The sequence below is a fragment of the Phascolarctos cinereus genome, unplaced genomic scaffold, assembly GCF_003287225.1.
Source record: "Phascolarctos cinereus isolate Bilbo 61053 unplaced genomic scaffold, phaCin_HiC Scaffold_2;HRSCAF=192, whole genome shotgun sequence".
In the NCBI taxonomy this organism is placed as follows: Eukaryota; Metazoa; Chordata; class Mammalia; order Diprotodontia; family Phascolarctidae; genus Phascolarctos; species Phascolarctos cinereus.
Genome location: NW_027555625.1, coordinates 414,381,408 through 414,402,790, shown reverse-complemented (window position 1 = coordinate 414,402,790; position 21,383 = coordinate 414,381,408). Strand labels below are relative to the sequence as shown.

Here is a 21,383-nt window from a genome sequence, read left to right as displayed (position 1 = left end):
TCACTGGACCTTCTTTTTTCTTTTCTGGCCTCATTTATAGTAAGAATGTCAAGGTCAACATGACCCATTTCCTCTAGGTCCATTTTTCCACTTGTTGGCCATTAGACAAAGATGTTACATAGAGGGTATTAAAAGGTAAGTTGTTGGGTATAGACAGTCCAAAAGCATCCCTTTCTCCACTGCTTTGCCATCATCACTATAGAAGTGAAAGAGGGTAGTTGGGCAGGCTAGAACTGGAGGCTATTAACTTTTTTTCTTTGTTTCTAATATTTCTGTGATCAAAGAATTCATTAGCAACCAGCAAGGGTCCTAGTGATGAGCGTCCCCTATTTAGCTAGGGTCTTAGCTAGTGCACATAGTCTATTACTTAGAGCATACTCAAAGCATCTCCACTGACACAGCCTGTGAGAGCCTGGGGACACCTGCATCTATGATTAACACTGGAGTTGGACTTTGTTGAGGTTTGTAATCCAGAGTTAATGCTCTAACTAAGGTAATAGAAAATATTTATGGGATTGCTACTTATTCGGACTATTCCTGAATATTTATTGAAATATTCATGACAATTTATTGAAATATTCATGAAATATTTATTGACAGCAACAATCTGTTACATAATGTATGCTGGAAATGATACAAATGTTAAATAATATTCAACACTCGCTGTTGTGGAGCTCGTGATACGGCAGGAGGAGACAAGGCATACACAAATAACTGTAAAAGGGATCATATCTGTGCTCTGGCTGATAAGTACTGGACTCCACGTTTTTTAACCAGTCCTTGTAAAGCTTCCAAAAGTGGGCATGTTCATCCAGCATTGACTGATACAGAAAGGACCAGAAGGCCGGAGAAGACAGGATGTGTGGCTTAGGCACAACCTTGGAGAGGAGAGAGAAAAGGAAGACCTGACCACAGAGGCTTTTCTGTCACAAGGCTGTGATGCCAAAGCTATGCCTCTGGGCCAGGGGAGGATTATGAGTTGAGCAGTGAGGGGGTGCCAGAAGAAGAATCAGTATCCAGATTCAGATAGCCAGTGGCTGCCCTTGAAGACGAGACAGAGGCTGGTTAAGGAACCTCGGTTCTTAAGCTCCCCAAATGGACTTTGATATTTTGAGAAGTTCTCAGTGGAAAATCAGTGGAAGACGCTAGTACATACTGGTCTTAAGCACCAGGAATTCCTGGATTGGGAGCATACCTATAAACTGTGGGCTGATTAGGTCTCAGAAAAAACAACATAGAAATACTGTGGCACTTCTTTAGTATACTATAGTGGCAGTATTTAGTACACACTGTTTTATTCCTTTTGGTTCTATGGTAATGAGTAAACACTAAATATATTTTAATCAAGTAAACATATATGTATACATATATAATACCACACCATCATGGCTTGACTACATACATATATATATATATAATACATGTATATGCATATATGCATACACGTATTCTGTAGTCAAGCTGTGATCCAGAAGTAAGCTCTGCTGGGTCACGTCCACACGCTCAGAATCTCTGAAACACAGCGCGAAGGGAGAAGAACTTTAATTTCCAATAAGCTAAATGTCAGTAGTTTTAAATCACAGAAACAGAATTTCTTCGGGACCCTCAACAATTTTAAACAATGGTAAAGGTGTTCTGAGACCAAAGAGTTTGAAGAGGCCCTCATACCGACACCAAAGGCAGGAATGGGGATGACGTCACCTGCTCTGACAGCGCAGCGCGAGCTCCTTCTGGACTGGGGGGAGCGCCGGCTACGGGCCCGGTGACCTGGGCCGTAGCGCCCTCTGGTGGTCAATAGCTGCAATACATAATGACGCGCAGCAGGTGCATTGGTGCGGATGAAGTGCCTTTCGAGGTCTGCGATTGGAGTGCACGGGACCGCCGGAGAGGAGGGAAGGCTCGAGGAAGGTTTTACACACGCGCGCGAACCCCACCCCCCCGAGCACGCCTAGGCACACACACTCACGGTACACCTCTCGGCTCGGCTTTGCCCCCTTCCCCCCCCCCCACCCCGCAGGGATTCCCCTCACACTCGCACCCGCTCCTGCCACGCCCCCTAGGCAAGGGAAGCCCGCACTGCAGGCACTGGAGGGGGCGGAGGGAGCGAGGCGAGGGAGGGCGGGGCCAGAGGAGGGGGCGGGGCCGAGGAAGAGGCGCCGCGTGCCCGCCCAACCTCCCGCCCGCCCCGACGCTCACCTCTGGTTACCCCTATCCTGCCTTCTAGCGGCGTCCCTTCCTGGGTCACGGGAGCCCCGCCCCGCCCCACGCCGCCCCCTCCAGGACGGGCGGAGCTTCGCAGCCGGCCCCGGGCCCGCTCCAAGCGCAGAGAGCGGCGGGCGGGCCGGGCCGGGGCGGGGCTGCTTTTCCTGCCCCCACCCCCCAAGCCCAGCGGTCGGGCCGGCCCCTCCGTCTAGGTACGGCCCTGGCTTGGGCGTGTTCGCTTAGCCCATTTGGGGGGCAGGGGGGTTTCTGCGCTTAGCTGGGCGCAAAAGCAGCAGCGCGAGACGCGCCCAGGAGCGCGGGGACGTGGGTGCTGCCCCGGAATCCGGACTCCGAGCAGGGTGCGTCACGTGTGGGGGAAGCATGAGTGTCGGGGGCGCGTGTTTGGGGGAGGTGGAAGCGTCTGTCTGCGGTGCTTTTTCCTTTATTTTCTCCCCTTTAAACACTACAAACTCGGGCTCACTGTACGGGCATCGGAGCGATCTGGGCCGCGCCGGCCGGGGAGGGCGGGCGGGAGAGGCCGCCGCGGGCACCCCCGGGCGCCCAGCGGGGGGCCGAAGTTAGCCCCTCGGAGCGCCGTTCGAGTCTTGGGAGCCCCTGACAAGGACGATATCCTGCGGTGTCTGAGCTGTAATAAGTTGTCACAGGGCCACCTTCTTTGCAGTCACACTGTCTTTTTCTTCGTGGGTACGCAGCAGCGGGTGTATATTTGTTGAAAGAGGTTGTGTGGGACAGTGACCACCGAAAGTCTGAATCAGAGAACAGAAAAGGTCTTTATTGCTTTCTCATGAGAAAGGGCACCACCCTTAGTCGCCATTGCCGGCCAGGAGAGAACGAGTTGGGAGCCGCAGCCTTGGCTTTTATCCCCTAACGCGATGCCCCCTCCCACTCTTACCCCTTTCTCCTTTGACTGGGTACTCAGGGCATACATTCTAAACGTGGCAGCTGACACCCAGTGGAAGCAAACGTGCCTGTGTTCGGACTAGATGCATGTGTGTGCTAGGACGTAGGTGCGACCAGGCACTGAGCTCCCCTACCCATGCTGACGTGGTGCTGGAGAAATAGAAACTTACCAGGGAAAATGGAAACTTAACTCAAGGCTTTGTGGAGGAACGAAACCTGGGCCTGTGGGAACCGCACTGTAGGCCGTCTCTCACACTCATGCAGAGTGCAGGAGAGAGCCAGGAGCGGGGCGGGGAGACGCTAATGAGGGAACTTCACTAGTGAATGTCCTTATGACCATCGATAGATTATTTTTGATATATTAGCTCAATGGCACAGAATCTCAAAGGCTAGGATCCAGCAGCCAGTTTTCTATATAGCATTCATATATTTTCTAAGAACAAAGATTCTCCCAGTTTTTGTGAGTATCCAGGTTGTAAAGAATCTGGATGTTAATGCCCTGGTGCCTCTAATCTGGCATGACATAATGCAGATACTTTTATCAGTTGCATTCTCCGGGACAACTTCATTCTCCTCCTCGACAGCTGTGAAAAATAAGCAGCCCGCAGACAATCGCTTTAAAAAGATGCATCACATCATGACATCTTAATGCATGGAATGAAGTTCTATTTTTAATTCAGCCCTGTGCTCTTCTTATTCGCACACCTACCATACCACCATCTTCCACTCTATTCACCATTGCATTCTCATTATACACACCCAATTGTAGAGCCAGACTTTAACTAAAAGTTACCTACATTTTATCTGATCATTGAAACACTTTGTGTTTCACTATTATTATTACAAAAAATAAGGTAATTCGGTAAACTAGGGTTTTAATTATCCATCATTCATTTAGTAGACAAACAAGGAAATGAGTATATACATACGTATATATATATATACATACACACACACACACATATATATATATATAGGAGCTCACTTCTTAAACACACAGAAACTGGGACCCTATAGAAGATTAAGATAAGGTAAAATATGAACTTTTAAATATTTAGTAATAGTAATAACTAAAGACCACAGTTAATATAAATTTTTATCAAATGATTTAACAGTCACATGTGTGACTGTGCAAAGTAAAGTTGCTGTTCAGTTGTATTTGACTCTTTGTGACCTCATAGACTGTAGCGCTCCAATGCTGTCCATGGGTTTTTCTTGGCAGAGATACTAAAGTGATTTGCCAATTCCTTGTCTAGTGGATTAAGGCAAGCAGAGCATAAGTGACTTGTCCAGGGTCACATAGCTAGTAAGTAGGCCAATTTGAACTCGGGTCTTCCTGACTAACTTCCTCAAAGTAAAATTACCACTAGCATAACTGTAGAATTTTAGAACAAAAAGTAAAGGTCATCTAGTTTAGCTACTTCATTTTACAGATTAAGGAAACTGAGGTCATGAAAATAGAGACTAGGGCACTGGCTTCCTGTCTCTTACTCTCTTTCCACTGCCACATGATTCCTCTCTAGTTCTTGTAATCTAGGTAAAGTGGAACCAAGGCAAAATTGTGAAATAGTTGGTCTGTCTTCAACATAGTCAGATTTTCCTTTCTTTTATTTTTCCTCCTCCTGTGGCATTCCCTTGCTCCTTCAGGCATTAGAACATTTTGTGCCATCAGGTCTGGCCATCCCTCCCCTTCTCACCCATCCCCAGGTTCCCATGAAGAAAATATCAAGATGAATAGTCAAACAAACTTGCATGACCTGAGGTAGAAGGGACCAAGAGGCCAGGTAGCCCAATTCGGCCTCTAAAATAACACGAGAAAGCAGATTGATAAACTGTATGAATGTCAGATATAAATTAGGTAGCATTTGTGCCTGATTACAAACATCAGTGTTAATGGGTTTCATGTTGAAGAAGGCATTAAAATATTTGGTGCCCAGGAAAAGAAAGTAATTAGGCATTTATTACATCTCTTTTATCTAGGTGGGTAAGCTATGTGTAAGAGGTAAGATTTAAGGGCTTGAAGCTGCCAAAAAGGTTAACAAATCACGTTCACATCTGTTGCTTTGGTTACTATCAGTATTGGATACTGTCAGTCAACTTGACGTGCCTATTAACCCTCTCATTGTACTAGAGAAACATGTCCGTTTGTTCCTATATAGGAGCTGGGCCATCCTAGTCATTTTTCTGCACAGCAAATCAGCTGTATTGTGCAGTTAATTCTGGGTTTTGACAGCTGAAAGCACTAGAGATCCCATTTGCACATTCAAATTTTAATTATTTCTGCAATCTGACCTTCACAACCTACTTTTCTCCACCACTTGCCTTTCATATAACTGTTGTGTATTGTAATTTTCATATATAAAAGTGTGTGTGGGAGTATGATTTGGTTCTGACCCCTAACTCCAGCTAATTAGTTGATATAATCACAGAAAGCAAGGGACAGATAACAGAAGTAACAAAGTATTAATGTGCTAATGAAGTGAAAAGGCCAGTCCTATTCCATGTTATCTCTTCTACATAGGGGAAAGGAGTTCTCAGATTGAATTGGAAGCCAGCTGTTCATTTGCTGGAAAAAAGTTTGCCCACAATCCTGGAGGCTTTTAAAATGCTAATCTTCTTGGGAAACATAGGTGATGTAAAAAAAAAAAAGATGTCAATGATATGTTTTTTTTTTTTTTAAAAGCTAAACCTGCCAAGCTCTGCAGACAGCAAAGTAGTTAGAGCATTGTAGGGAATTAGCTTCGTAGAGGTGATCCCTATATGTGTACTAGATGGCAGCAGGTGTGAGAGGAAATTTTCTCTCCTTCCCATCATCAGCTGTGACATCTAGCAGATGTATTGCCCTACCGGTAGGGCAGACCACTTCCAATACGAAGCAGTTTGGAAAGTTAAGTAGGGGTCAGGTAAGGTAGGGATCAGAGACACATTCTCCAGAAGAATATATATATGGAGAGTGTTACAAAAGGTCAAATTTTGAAAAGTAATACCTTCAGTGGGGTGTTGGGGGCATTATTTTATTGAAGATAAATTCTTGGTCATTAAACGCTCTTAAATCCCTAGAAAACATTGCCTCATAAAAATATATTACAAGGAAAGAAATCTTTAATACAGACTCTTTTAATTATAATTCATTCATTATACTGTGCTTTCTATTAGAAATGAAAGCCTTCATTTGGATTTTAAAACCCATCCAAGGTCATTGGAAATTTTAGCCTCACTAACAAAGCTATCTTTGGCAATGCACTGAATTGTTACAACCCAAAGAGCTGGGTCTAGTCAAAAAGGGTTCAGATTCATTTCCTTTGAGAAAGGCTGACAATATTGCAGGGAGTCTGAGAAATTCAAGTAGGGAAAAATGTTGTTCTATACATGTATTGTTGGCGTTTTGTAAAAGCAAAAGAGCATTTGGGCCCAAGTTCAACTGGAGATTTTATGAGTTTAACACAGTTCTTAGGGGAAGACAGGAGTGGTAATCCTAATGAGAACCATTTGTAACATTGGAGGACGGCAATCAAATGAGCCAGTTTTCAAAATAGTTATAATTGTCTCTGAAAGATTTCTAAATCTTTCCCTATACCATGAACTTTATTTCACACACTATGACCTAACTCAAAATTTTGGTTGTCGTATTGATATTGTCACTTTCCCCTGTGTACAGTAGAGGACATATTGAATGAATGAATGAATGAAAAAACAGACACCAGACACGATGCAAAGTGCTAAGAAAACTAGGGAAACCTCTATGAACTGATGCAGAATGAAGTGAGTAGTACTAGGAGAAAAATTTATATGATAAAAACATTACAAAGAATAACAACTTTGAAAAACTTGATAAGTTTGATTAATACAATGAACAACTGTAATTCTAGAAGACTAATGATGAAATATGCCACCTATCCCTTGACAGAGAAATGATGAGCACAAGAACAAAATAAGATATACATTTTTTGGATATATCCAACGTGTCCAAACATGCAAACATCCAATGAGTAATTGGATGTTTGCTTGATTATGCATGTTTTTAAGAAGGGCTTTTTCCTCCCCTCTCTTTTTCCAATGGGAGTGGGTGGGAGAGGGGGTTAGGGATTGAGCAGCAAAAAAAAAGAAAAAGAATTTGAAAAGAAATGAAGGTCATTGAATTTTTTTTTGTCTTTTCTTTAATGCAGAGAATAGAAGGAAGGCCAAAAAGAAGCACAGACAAGCCAAACAGCTATTGTTATATGCTTAAAAAGGAAAAGCCAGATGTACAATTGTGTATAGAGATCTGCAGAATCATGCATGAGATATTCTATTCTGCTATGTATGTGAAAATGTCTACTTTATTTGGTAAGTTCAGAATTTTAAAAAAGGTATAGGAGGCTATATAAATTTTCACTCATTCACTCACTCACCCACCCACCCACCGACAAAGATGGTTCAGCCTCAGGGTGAAAGTTCCACCTCAGTCCCAGGTGTTTGCCCTTCCTTCCTCTGCCCATCCTTCAAGGCCTAGTTCAAGTCTTGGCTTTTTCCAACTCTTCTACATACTACTCTTAAACTCTCTTTGCTCTTATCCAGAACTCCTAAGTCATGTAGCATTGGGTTGTTCTCTGTTTGAGATCTGTAAGTGTTTATGGCAAGTTAGGAGGTCGTAGTATAGCCCACCTTCCCCTACAGCTGCTCCAACAAGGATCTAAGAAGGATAGAACAAGTAGTGATGGAGAAATAGAAGGAGAGGCTATAATGGGTCATCTTTCCACCTGCAAACAAGTGACCAGGGCAGAGGTGTGGAGCAGAGGTAGGCCAGGATCACAGACACCTCAAAACTCCAGAGCCAGGCCAGCAGTGCAAGGATGCCCAGAGATGACCTCAGAATCAGCCCAAACTAGGCCAAAGGCACAGGGTCTTCCCTAGGGGCCAGATAATTAGACTAGAAAGGGGTCACTCAGAGCATCTCGTGAACTCAGTCCCCGTCCCAGGACACCAGCAATGACGTCTCCCAGGTGTTACAGGCTCAGTTCTCAGAGTTTCCAGCCGGGCCGATAATGCCAGGTTGTCCAGAGTAGGGGACAGAGTCAACCCAAGGCCCCAGACTGGTCCTGGCCAGCCGCCTCTCTCACAGTGCCTGGTACACAGTAGGTTCTTGGTACAGGTTCTGACCTATAGTAATCTCTTGTTAAATTCTGGTTTCCTTTATCCCAAGACAGAGCAGATTATGGCTCAGTGCGAAGCAGAGAGCAGTGCTAGGCAAACAGCACCCCTGGAGTTGACTCGGCTCCCTTCGTCCAGCACAGGGCTAGGCTGGCAGCTGTGTCGTCCTGCACCTGTGAGCCTTCCAGCTGACGGAAGCTAGGACCAACTACTGGGGTGCCCTCAAGGTGGGTCTGCCACTGTGGTGACTCAACACAAACCAGAGTTGGTCTAGAACTGACTGCAAAGGGCCTGCTGAAAGTGTACAGCTCTCTGGCTCGAGCTGTCCCTGTGATCCTATAAGAATATGGCAATCAAAACTCAAAAATAGTGGCGGGATCTTAGATAAGACAGGCCAGTAACATCCAAGGCCCAATCTCTGAAGTGCACAGGGCCTCTCCCTAATGCAAAGCCCCAAAGCAAAGGCTGGAAGAATGAGTAAACAAACAAAAAAAGGATAAATTGCTATTATGATGCCAGGACATCTGAGAGGCAAATACAGAAAAGAAAGTGATGCCAAAAACATTTCCTAAAAAAGCCTCAAAGAACAGCCCAGCTTGGCCACAAGATCAATTAGAATTCCTAGAAGAAATAAATTATTAAAAACCATAAGAGTTAAAATAACTTACTTTGAAAAATGCTCTCAAGTCACTGGAGATAAAAACAGAGAAAAACAGTAGTCTTTACCTTCACAGAGCTTAAAGTCTATTAGGAAGGGGGTTCTTACCCTGAGGTTCCCAGATCCCTTATTTCAAGGGAACTTGGATGGTGGGGAAAAACCCATTCCATCTTTATTTTCACTAAACTGTAATGGTAAGTTAGCATTTGATCCTTCGAGACCCGCTAACTATTATTCTATATGTCTTCTGTCCTTGGTAGCTATACTCAAAAATGTCATCTACAGTAGATGCCTCCACTTCCTTTCCCCCTTATGCTCTTCTTAAGTCCTTACAATTTGGCATCCGACCTTCCGCAAAACTTTCTCCGTCCTCATTTTCTTTGACTTCTCTGCATCCTTTGACACTGCTGATCCTGATACTCTCTTCTCTCTAGGTTTTCAAGACACCTCTCTTTCCTGGTTCTCTTTCTACCCATCTGACCCTTCTTTCTCTGTCTCCTTTGCTGGATCCACCCCCAGATCATGCCCTCTAACTGTAGATATCCTGCAAGTTTCTGTCCAGGATTCTCTTCTCTCCTCTCTCTATACTGTTTCATTTGGTGATCATATCACCTCCCATGGATTTAATTACCCTCTCTATGCTGATGATTCTCAGATCTATCTTTTTTGCCCCAATCTCTGTGCTGACCTCCAATTTCACATCTCTAGTTGCCCCTCTGACATCTCAAACTGGATGTCTAGTAGACATTTTGAACTCAATTATGTCCAAAACAGAATTCATGATGTTTTCCCCTAAGGCTTCCCCCAACCCCTTGTACTTTCTCTACTACTGTATAGACTACCACCATCTTCCCAGCCCCTCAGGCTCACAACCTGGGAGTCATCCTGGATTCCTCACCATCTCTCACCCCTCCCCCCCCATATCCAGGCTGTTGCCAAGGCCTGTTGATTTCACCTTTGCAATATCTCTGCAATATGCCCTCTTCTCACCTCTGGCACTGCCACCACTTTAGTGTGGGCTCTTATCACCTCAGACCTTGATTATTGCAAAAGCCTGCTGGTGGGTCAGTCTGCCTCAATTCTCTCCCCACTCCAATTCATCCTCCATTCAGTCACTAAAATTATTTTCCTAAAAGGCAGGTCTGATCATGTCACCCCCTACCTGTGGCTTCCTATTGCCTCCAGGTGCAAATACTAAATGCTTTGTCTAGCATTCAAAGCCTTTCATAACTTAGCCCCCTCCTACCTTTCCAGTCTTCTTACACCTTACTCCCTTGACACGGACTCTTCCACAAACAAGACACTCAGTCTCTAAGCTCCAGGCATTCTCTCCGCTTGTCCCCCACGCCTGGAAGCCTCTCCCTCCTCTGTTTGGACTACTGACCTCCCTGGCTTCCTTTAAGTCCCAACGTAAAGCCCACCTTCTATGGGAAGCCTTCCCCAACCCCTCCTAGTTATAGTGCCTTCTTTCTGTTGATTATTTCCCATTTATCCTGTATATAGCTTACTTTGTTTATATTTGTTTCAATGTTCTCTCTGGCATTAGAGTATACGCTCCCTGAAGGAAAAGACTGTCTTTTGCCTCTTTTATATCCCCAAGGCTTGGCCCAGTGCCTGGCACATAGTAGGTGCTTAATAAATATTTGTTGATCCCTTCAGTTACTTAAAACACAGTTCGTACGAGAGGTTCATAGACTTCACCAGACTGCTAAAGGGGTCCAGGACCCCAAAAAGATTAAGAACCCCAGGTCTAAGGTTCCCCTAACTTGCAGCTCAAAACACAAACTTGTTACCTATTAACTGCTTCATTCTACTTGTCCAGTGCTTGTTACTGACTGATTTTAGCTCTTCCCCTGAAATACACCTGTTACGAAGCTAGCTTTCTAGAATTAGATCGAACACAGCCTCATTTATCTAATGATCAAATTGGCATTATTTTTACTTCCCTTTGTCTTGGGTTATGTGAGTGGTTTCAGGTTAACTGCTCTTTTGCCTGTGGAAGGGGGAGGAGGAAAGGGAAGAAGGGCAGTTAAGAGTTGGGAGGGGCGAGTCCAACTTCCCGACTAGACAAAAAAAGATACTAATTTATAACTGGAACAATAATAAGAGTTACGATCCTGTGTGTAGATGAACTTGCTGGTGAGTGAGTGTGAGTGTAAGAGTGAAATTTTCTCACCTGGTGATTCCTCCTGTCATTGCTGACTGAAAAGGCAGATGGTAATATTCAGTCTTCAAATGAAGTTTTATTTTCTAAAATGCTCATTCAACTGGTTAGTTACAGGCAAAACAAAAACAAAAACAAAACAAAACAAACAAAAAACCCCATTGTTTTTTCAGGCATTCTCCTCAGCACATTTATCTTTTGTTGAATTGATAATAGTTTTTTTTTTAAGTCAATCATAAACCTATAAACTGACACCAATATCTAAAAGAACAAAGGGAGCTAAAAATGAGATGAGAAACATCTTGCTTTTTCTTATTCCTTTTTTTGCATTTCTGGGTATTTCTTCCACCAACTTAGGAAGACTTGCACAAGATAGGCTGGCCCGGTTCTTAGAGGGCTAAGCTGTTTGGTAGGCCTTCCAAAATAGGCCACTACATGTTTTACCCTAAAATCCAGAACTTCAGCTAACCAAGAGGCCCAAGAGATAAATCCTCAATGCGTTTCCTCCTCTCCCACCATCCCCATGAATGCCTAGCCAGAGGGCCTGGGCTTAATTGAACTTAAATAAGTGACCAGCTAAATAGGGTGATTTCAGGGCTTAGAGGAATCTCAGACTCTCACCATTTCCCCACTTCATTCTGCCCAGAGATGGTCTTCCTTTCTGTTCCATCACCTAAGCATCTTCTGTATCTCCTGGGAGATGTCTGAAACTCTGTAGTTTGAGACTAATTATTTGTTTCTTTTATTTTGTCATTGGGCAGGGTAAAAGAATTGGATTTGGAATCTAATTCCAGTTCTGTCTCTAAGGATTATGACCTGGAGAAAAATCACTACACTTAATAATACCTAACATTTATATTTGACATTAAGAAAATGTTTTACACTTACTTTTCTCATTTGATCTGCACAATGATTTCATGAGATAGATTCTTTGGGTGTTTACTCCATTCTACAGCTGAGGAAATTGAGGCTCAGAAAAAATAAGTAGCATTCACTTAGTGTTGGATGAAGGGTTAGAAATCCACCATCTTTTCCTCTACACCGCATTGCATAACACTTTTCAAGACTTGTTTCTTCCTTTTAAAAAAAAAAGGAATTTCAAGATGATCTCTAAAGTTCTTTAATCTCTTAAATTCTAGGTTTATATGAAATCCCTTTATGACTAAAATCACATTGAAGACTTATCAGTCATTTACTCTTTAGTGTAAAAGAATGAGTATATCAGATACTTCAGAGGAGTCAGATTTCAGAGGTAGAGGGTAAAAAGAGCTGTAGGGTGCCAAAAAAAAAAGTAAGGCAGAAAGGTGAGGCAGCCGGAAAACACTTGGAAGACAACACTTTTGTCTCAGGCTGGCACTACTGGCAGGGACGGGACGAAAAGTCTGACATGAAGTGTTGAGGTTGGTTTCTGATTTGCAAACTTTTTAGTCATGTCTTTGAAACAAAGAACAGCTAACATTTTAAAACATTTGCTTTTCAGGCAGGAGCACTTTTAAGTTGGCAGTAATACAGCTAAGCTCTGAACAAGTAAGTCAGACTTCAAGGTTCCTTCGTGCTCCGAATCTATGATTCTGTGATCCTATGACACATACTTTTAAAAAATCTCAATTATTTTCAGCTCTACCATGGATTGTGAAGAAAAAAAAATTGTTGATTTAATGGGTAACATTTATAGTGAGTTTGATTTGATTGTGAATCCCACTGGAAAAATCAAGGAAGAAGATATCATAGGAATGTACTAGTTTGATAGTCAAACATAACCCATAATAAATTTTAGAATTGCAGCAGCTATGCTGCAAAGAATACACAATGTGCTTTTTTTCCTTCATGGAGAAGATTATTACACTATCTTGATTTAAATCCTCTCATCAAGCCCATTGTCAACTGGTCCCTTTGCTTCCAGGTAGAGATTAATCTGTACCTTATTTAGCAACACAAAGATTGAAAACAGTAAGGTGTTCCTATATTGATTTCTAATTAACATAAAGATATATATGCATAACTTTTCGTAATATCCTCTTTATGTAAACTTAACTTGTCAAGGTCATAAAGGAATTTTTTTGTTTTCCCCCTTCCACATCCCCACCTTGGGTGTGCATGGTGGTGGTGGTTGGGGGGGGCGGGGGGAGGGGGCGTCACAAGGATAGACTACGCATTTTCCACAGGGAGAAGGGGAGACGGACAGCTGCAGTAACTGAGTCCACACGAGCTGAGCTCAAAGGAACCTTCATGTCCCTGTGCGTGTATCCTTACAGCGCTCACAGAACTCCAGATTCTCCGTGGTGTAAGTAACAAGCGTGGTCCAGAACATTTCCTTATCTCTCTGCGGCCCACCTATTCTGAGATTTCTCTGACTTCTCCATTCTGCCCCAGGAAGCTCATTATTGGGAAAACCTCACCAATCAGCAGAGTCCCATGAGCCTTGGGACTCCGCCTCATCACCACCCTCTGTCCCTCTGATTGGAGCTATGAACTCCAGAACCTCCATTTAAGGAAAGAGCTAAGCTCAGAACATCTCTTCCCTCCTTCCTGACTGCATTAATTTGGGGCATCTCTGAATTTTCCACTATGCACCCCACCCCTATCCCTTTCCAGCTTCAAGTTGTGTGTTGTGTTTCTCCATTAGGTGGTAAGCTCCTTGAGGGCAGGGATTGTCATTCTCTTTTCTATTTGTATCCCCAGCCCTTAGGGCAGTATGTGGCACATAGTAGGTGCTTAATAATGTTAATTGACTGACTGACTGACGGAGCTTGCTCACGATGATGCATTCATAGTGAGTCGATTACCTGTGATTGGAACTACTTCAGTCCTGGCAGAGATCACCTGCTACTGGGTGAATTTCACAAGTGCTATGGCATGGGTTTTGTCAGGAGAGAAAGCTCAGGGGGCTGTGTTACAACCTAGTTTATGTTCTGTTTGACTTATCAGTAGGTTATAACCAGGGGAGTTTCCTCATGTAGGCAGTGTATGGAGTGTTAGGAAGACCTGAGTTTGATCCTGCCTCAGACTAGCAGTGTAACCCTGGACAAGTCACTTAACCTCTGTCTGTTTCAGTTTCCTCATCTATAAAAATGGAAAAAAATGGCTCTTACCTCATAGAAGTATGGTGAAGATCAAATGAGATAACATATGTATGGTGCTTCGCATACCTTAAGGAGCTATATAAATGCATTATTACTGTTATTAGTTGTTGTTGCTGTTGTTTCCCATGAGCATGATATGGATTTCTCTTCCTTAGACCCAAATTGGCTAATTGGCTGTTGTGGAGGAAAAGTATTCTAGAGTCCCAGAGTGAGTCCACCTATGTGCACTGGATGTCCCAATGGCCTGGCATCCCCCCTCCCCCCCCTTAGAGCCATAGCTTTGCCAGCCACTAGGATCTGTCCTGGGCATTTGTGTTCCTGTTGCTACTCCCTCAGCACATTCATACTAAGTGACTCAAAACCACAGGGAACTACCTACTCAGCTCTGGCTCCCAGGGACTCCTTCCTGCATTGCATCTGCACCTCTGTGTTTTCTCTCTCCTCTCCATTCTGACTCCTCAGCCTTTACCACCACCACTCAGGAGGACCATCTTCCATCCATCCCCCTTTGCCTTCCTTTCCCTCCCTTAAATCATTCCTTCCCCCTCCCCCTCTCTGAAATTGTAACCTTAGATTGTTTTGGGGCCAGTGAGAGAGAAAGTATTAAATGAAAATATGCCTCCTGGTTACCAGTAAACCCTGGCCATGGCAAACAGTAGCTGTAATAACAGTTTTCTACTGACTTTCCGTAAATAGAATGTCATCAAGCAATGTTCATGGTTTTCAGCTGCTTTCACCAAGTCTTCAGAGGTTCAGAACTTCATGAAATATACCAGGCAAACCATGAGGAGATGGAGAGGGAAAAAATGTCATTTCCTCCTCAAAATGTATAGTGGAGTCAGAAGAGAGAGTGAAGGGATCAAATATACAAGGGGAATAGGGAAATGCATAAGCAAATGTGGCGTATATCAGGTTGATTCCAACAGCTGGTGTTTGTGCATGACTATCCAGCTGGTTGCCCAGCCAAATGATTAAAGCTTTGTTTCTAGACTATAATGTGGGATCGAATCAAAGGCCTTACTAAAGATGATATTACATGGGCCGCTCTCCCCTTAGCTGTACAACTCATTATTATGCAGTGGAATTAAATTAAAGGGGTCCAATAGAATTTGCTTTTTACAAAGCCCACGTTTCCCTTTTTTGTTAGTCTTGCTTTAAAGTTCTTACCTGAATTCTTCCCTGAGAAGAAAGTTTTTAAGGTTGGTGGCTTTCTCATAGGAAAATAAGCATGAGTGACCGCATGGAGGCCATGTGACCCACTTACTGCACTGCTGGACCTGGAGTTAGAAAGATCGGTGTTCAGATGCTCCCCACGACACCAGCCATGTGAAATGTGCCCAAATTGCTTTACCTATCTGAGGCTCAGTCTCCCTATCTGTAAAATGGGAATAATCATAACCACAGTACCCGTTTCACAGGGTTATCATGATGCCCACATGAGATAGTGTATATTAAGAACTTTACGGTCAGTCAGTCCATAGGTATTTACTAAGTGCTTGCTATGTGCCGTGCATCGTGCTAAGCTGGGGGGATACAAAAAAGCTTCCATTCGAATGGGAAAGCAACACAAAAATTGTACACAGAAGAGACATGCAGCATAAAAGTGCTACACAAACATGGATTTTGCAGATGAACAGAAAACATGATGTAGTGGAAGAATGCTGAAATGGGAGATAAGTGAATTAATCTGTCTAAGCTACAGGTTCCTTATCTGTAAAATGAGCTTGATTGGATTTGGTGCTGTCTAAGGTTACTTCTAGGTCTATGATCTTGTGATCCAGAGGTGACCTGACATCTTGAAAACTACATCAATGGAGCATAATCCTTGCTGGGTTGATCAAGCTGAAAAGGCTTCAAAATATGGGCAATGCCATAGACTCTGTATATCAGAGGTGCAAAACATGTTCACGGAGGCTACAATAGTCCTGACTGCTGCTGTCAAGCCAGATTAAAATATAATTGAGAAATATTTAACTAAATTTTAAAAACACAATAGAACATAGATAATGTTAATATGTGGTTTTCTAAGTCAATATGCTACTCACAGGGATCCTTATATATAGTTTAGTGACCACATTAACAGTTGAGTTTGATGCCACTGCTATATATCATGCAGATAATAACAGGGTTTTCCAAGGGTCTAAAACTAGAAGATATCATCTATTACAACTCCTTCATTTTACAGATAAAAAAAAAAACAACCAAACAACACTGAAGGCCACAGAGGGGAAGTTACTTAGACACAGCATCATGCAGCATTTGAACTCAGGCTTTCTAATTTCTGATCCAGCACACTCTCTTCTACATGCTTGCTGTAAATTACACTAAAACAAAATGGAAAAAAGTTGCAGCTAGGTAGAAGGAGAGGCTTCAGGAGAGGTTCCCCTCAAAAAGGCAAAGAGAGACCTTAGTGGAATTAGTTTCACGGTGATCCCAGTGGGAAGGAAAAACGTTGACTCGTGTTTGCCTTGCTGAGCTTGCCATGTATTGCCACCGGCAAGGCAGTCACAGCCTGTGTTAAGAGATCTGCTACAGAAAGTTGGGTAACAATTTTTATAGCAAGTATCTCTAATAAAGGCCTCATTTCTCCAATATATAGAGAACTGATTCAAGTTTATAGGAAAATACGTCATTCCCCAATTGATAAATAGTCAAAGAAAATGAACAGGCAGTTTTCAGACGAAGTAATCAAACCTATCTATATTCATATAAAATGCTCTAAACCATAATTCTTTTTTACTTTTCTAAATTTATCTTTATTTTGTATTAGCATTATACATTTATACATTATAAACTAAGTTTCGGCTTCATCAGTAATTTTTGGAAACCCTCTATTTCATTAAATGTTCACACCCCTCTCCCCACAAGATTAATCAGTTTTGTCAGATTATTCTCATTTGTAAATTTTTATTTTTGTGCTTCTGGAATGACTTATTACTGCCTCTGTTCTTTTTTTGATAATATTTTATTTTCCCCCAATTACGTGTTAAAACAATTTTTGCCATTTTTTAAACTTTTGAGTTCCAAATTCTACCTCTCATTCTCCTCCCTGAGATAGTAACCAATCTGATAACAGGTTACACATGTTCAATCATGTAAAACATCTTTATGTTAGTCATTTTGCACAAAAAGACTTGAACAAAAAAAAAGTGAAAAATTGTATGCTTCAGTCTGTATTCAAATTCCATCAGTTCTTTCTCTGGAGGCAGATAGCATTTTTCATCATGAGTCCTTTGAGATTCTCTTGGATCATTGTGTTGCTGAGAATAGCTGAGTCATTCACAGTTCTTCATCATATAATATTACTGTAACTATGTACAGTGTTCCCCTGGTTCTGTTCACTTCACATCATTTCATGTAAGTCTTCCTAGGTTTTTCTGAAATCATCCTGCTGGTCATTTCTTATAGCACAGTAATATTCTGTCACAATCATATACCACAGCTTGTTTTGCCATTCCCCAATTGATGGCATCCCTTTAATTTCCAGTTCTTAGCCACAATAAAAATAGCAGCTATAAATTCTAATTCACTATTGATTAGAGAAAGGCACATTAAAACAACTCTGAGGTTCCACCTCATATCTATCAGGTCATGTAATATGATAGAGGAGGAAAAGAATACATTTTGGAGGGGATGTGGGAAAATTGGGACACTAATGCACTATTGGTGAAGTTGTGAACTGATCCAGGCATTCTGGAGAGCGATTTGGAAAGATGTCCAAAGCGCTATGAAACTGTGCATACCTTCTGATCCAGCAATATCACTACTAGGTCTGTATCCCAAAGGGATTTTTTTTTAAAAAAAGGAGAAAAGACCTATTTATATGAAAATATTTTTAACTCCTCTTTTTGTACTAGCAAAGAATTGGAAATTGAGGGGATGCCCATTAGTTGGGGAATGGCTGAACAAGTTGTGATTGTGATGGAATACTATTGTGCTATAAAAAATGATGAGCGTTTTGATTTTAGAAAAACCTGGAAAAACTTACGTGAACTGATGAGAAGTGAAGTGAACAGAACCAGGAGAACATTGTACACAGTAACGGCAATAGTGTATGATGACCAACTGTGAATGTCTTAGCTGTTCTCAGGGATACGATGATCCAAGAGAGTTCCAACGAGCTTATGATGAAAAGTGCTGTCCACTCCAGAGAAAGAAGTGATGGAGTCTGAATACAGATCGACACATACTATTTTTCACTTTATTTTTTTCATGCTTTTTTTCCTTTGAGTCTGTGTCTTCCTTCACAGCATGACTGCTATGGTAATATTTTATACATGATTGAACATGTATAACCTATAGAAGGTCTGCTACAGAGGATGACTGTGTAAAGAAATTGTGTGAAGAACTTGAGACTCAATGCAAAGGTGAGACAGTGAAAGCTATGGTGGAAAAATATGGTTTGGAATCAAGTCAGAGATATGCAGATGATTCAGAAAACATATGCTAGTGTTTCATATCTACCAGGATAATATATCAGGATATCATATACTGATATACCAATGTACCATAAATAGTTCATGCTGGGTATGATGAGATGGAAAGGATGGCATAGCCAGGTCCTGATGACTGAAAATAATGGGTCATTAAAGTGATTGAGTGTATTTGAAATCACACTGTTTGAAGTTATAATTACGTAAAATAAGGAGATTGGCTCCATCCAGCCCAGTAGAAATCTCAGTGCAGATTCAAATAATACAGATATTTCATGGGATTCATCATTTATACTAATCAGTACCTAATTGTACACCAAAATAAAATTAACTATACCTAGTTATATATGCCCTAGCCCACATATGACATTTTGGGCCCAGACTGAAACCAGATTAAAATGTATTTGGGAAATATTTCACAAAGTAAATACAACACAATGAAACATAGATAATATTAATATGTCATTTTCTAAGTCAATATGAGGTCATCAGGGATCCTTATTTATAGATTAGTGGCTTTTTTCTATTTGAGTTTGACACCGGTGCCTTGAGACAGGTAGCAGTTGGTCATAGAAAAGTAAATTCAGAATTAGCTGTGTGCCTGTTTCTATTGAGGAAGCCACCATCCTGCCCATCATTCCGATGCACAGTCTCAGTCATCTTCGACACTGATCTCTCTCTCCTTCCTCCACCCAAAGGCCGATCAGTTGCCACGTCTTGTCAATTCTACCTCCATAGCATCCACCCCCTGCTCTCCACTCATGTGGACCCACCAGTTAAGCTCAGGTCCAGTTCATCTCTCCCTTGGACTATTGCAATATTGCAATACTGCAGTAGATTCCTAATTAATGGACTGGGTGGAGCGGTGGATAGAATGCTGGACCTGGAATCAGGAAGACCTCAGTTCAAATCCAGGCTCAGACGCTTTCCAGTTGTGTGACCCTGGGCAAGTCATTTAATCTTTGTCTGTCTTATTTGGAAAAATAAGGGTAATAATAGCACCTACCTCCCAGGGTTGTTGTGAGGATAAAATTAAACACTTGTAAAGTGCTTTGCAAACCTTAAAGTCATATGTACGTGCTAGCTATTATTAATTTCCTTGCTTCATGTTTCTCTTCTTTCTGATCCATCCTCCACACAATTGTCATCCGTATTCCTTGAGCACAGGTCTGCATCTCTCCTTTGGTCAAGAATCTTCAGGTTATTTAAGGGACTCAACAAATAAAACATCTTCTTAGAGTATTTGTGTAGTATTAAAACTCACTTTCATAACTAAGGTTGCAAATTTGATAGAAGCAGTTCACTAAAAACATTTAAATGTCCCCCCTCTCTTTGTACCCTCTGCTTTTAGTGTGGTGCCTGGCACGCGTTAGGCACTAAATAAATGTCTCTGCCTAACCGAAAATTAATGGAATTTTCTTTTCACAGCAGGCAGGACTTTAATGCTGCCTCTCTGAGGATGCAGCTTACCTCCCCTATTTAATAGTTGCCATTTTTCATCTCAAAGAATTGTAACATTTTTTTTTTTAAAGAATCCTAGATAAAATACGAACTCTTCAGGTTGACTTTTAATGCTCTTTGTAGTCTAGCTTCAGCCTTTACTTTTCCAGGCTTCCCCCCCCCCATGTTATTCCCCTTCAGATACTCTTTGTTCCAGCCAAACTGACCGTTTGCTGATTCCTGAACTTGACCTGCCGTCTGTCTCCTCCATTACTTTGTGGAGGCTGTCCCACCCCCATCCTGTGACCGCCACCCTCTGTACTTCCCTCTTCACTTTCATTTGGTAGATTCCTTACCTTGCTTCAAGGTTCAACCCATGGGCCACTTCCTGATAACCTTTAGTTGCTCTTACCCTCTCCCTCCTCAAATTATCCTTCATTTAGTCATGGTGGATGTGTTGTATCTCTCATTTTTGTCTTGCACTCTCAGATCCCAGGACAGTACTTTACATACAGTTAGCACTTAATAAATGCTTGTTGAATTGAATTGCATAATTATACCACTGGCTGGTTAGAGTGGCCATGGTAAAAACAATGCTGGATTTGGAATCCAAGAACCTGGGTTTTGAATGCCGTCTCTCCCACTTAATTGTAAAGTGCCCTTTATCAAGTCAGTTACGTTATCTAGACCTCAGTTTCTTTATCTGTAGAATGAGAAGTTTAGACTCTGAGGTCCTTCCCAGTTCTAAATCTGTCAGCTTGTGATCAGAGCAAACACAAAAATCAATACCAGATTAGAAGAAGAAATAAAGATGAGAAGTATAATGGTTAAAGACATTGGACTTGGAGTAGGGAGGTGTGAATTAAAATCCCTACTCACTTACTGGTTGTGTGATTATAGATAGGTCACTTAAATTCTCTATGACTCTGGTTCCTTATCTATTAAATCAGGATAACAATTTTGTACCACCTTCTTTGAAGGGGGATTTTGAAGTGTTTTATAAATCCTCAACACAGTATACAAATGTGAATCATGATGATTATAAGAAGTTGCTGCATACATTTTTACCAGCTCTGGCCCTGAGGGATTAAAAGGTGCCTCTCTTCTCCACAGGCATCAGTTCAAGCTCCTACTGTTGTGGTCATTGATTGATCATTTAACCACTTAACGTCAAAAAGCTGGTAGAAAGGGATATTTACTTCCAAAACATAGAACGAAGTGCAAACACTTTCCCCAGTACTTTGTCAGCAAAGTTGCCATTACATCATCCCTTTCTCTGGGGAAATTAGGCTCAAACTTATCTCAGGTCACATGTAGCCTGGTCACATGGTCCCACCAAATTTCACATCCAA

At 42.0% G+C, this 21,383-nt stretch overlaps 1 long non-coding RNA gene across 2 annotated transcripts in view; it reads left to right on the top strand.

The window, feature by feature from the left end:
• Positions 1–2,301: 2,301 nt before the first annotated feature.
• The window catches only part of LOC110203412 (uncharacterized), a 58,017-nt gene continuing 38,935 nt past the window's right edge, over positions 2,302–21,383 (top strand). Inside the window, exons 1-4 of one of the 2 annotated variants that reach the window (XR_002322956.2) lie at positions 2,302–2,561; positions 7,290–7,449; positions 12,556–12,602; positions 13,241–13,359. This is a non-coding gene — a long non-coding RNA (uncharacterized LOC110203412). The remainder of the gene's footprint in view (positions 2,562–7,289; positions 7,450–12,555; positions 12,603–13,240; positions 13,360–21,383) is intronic. The other variant, XR_002322955.2, reaches the window with a different exon arrangement.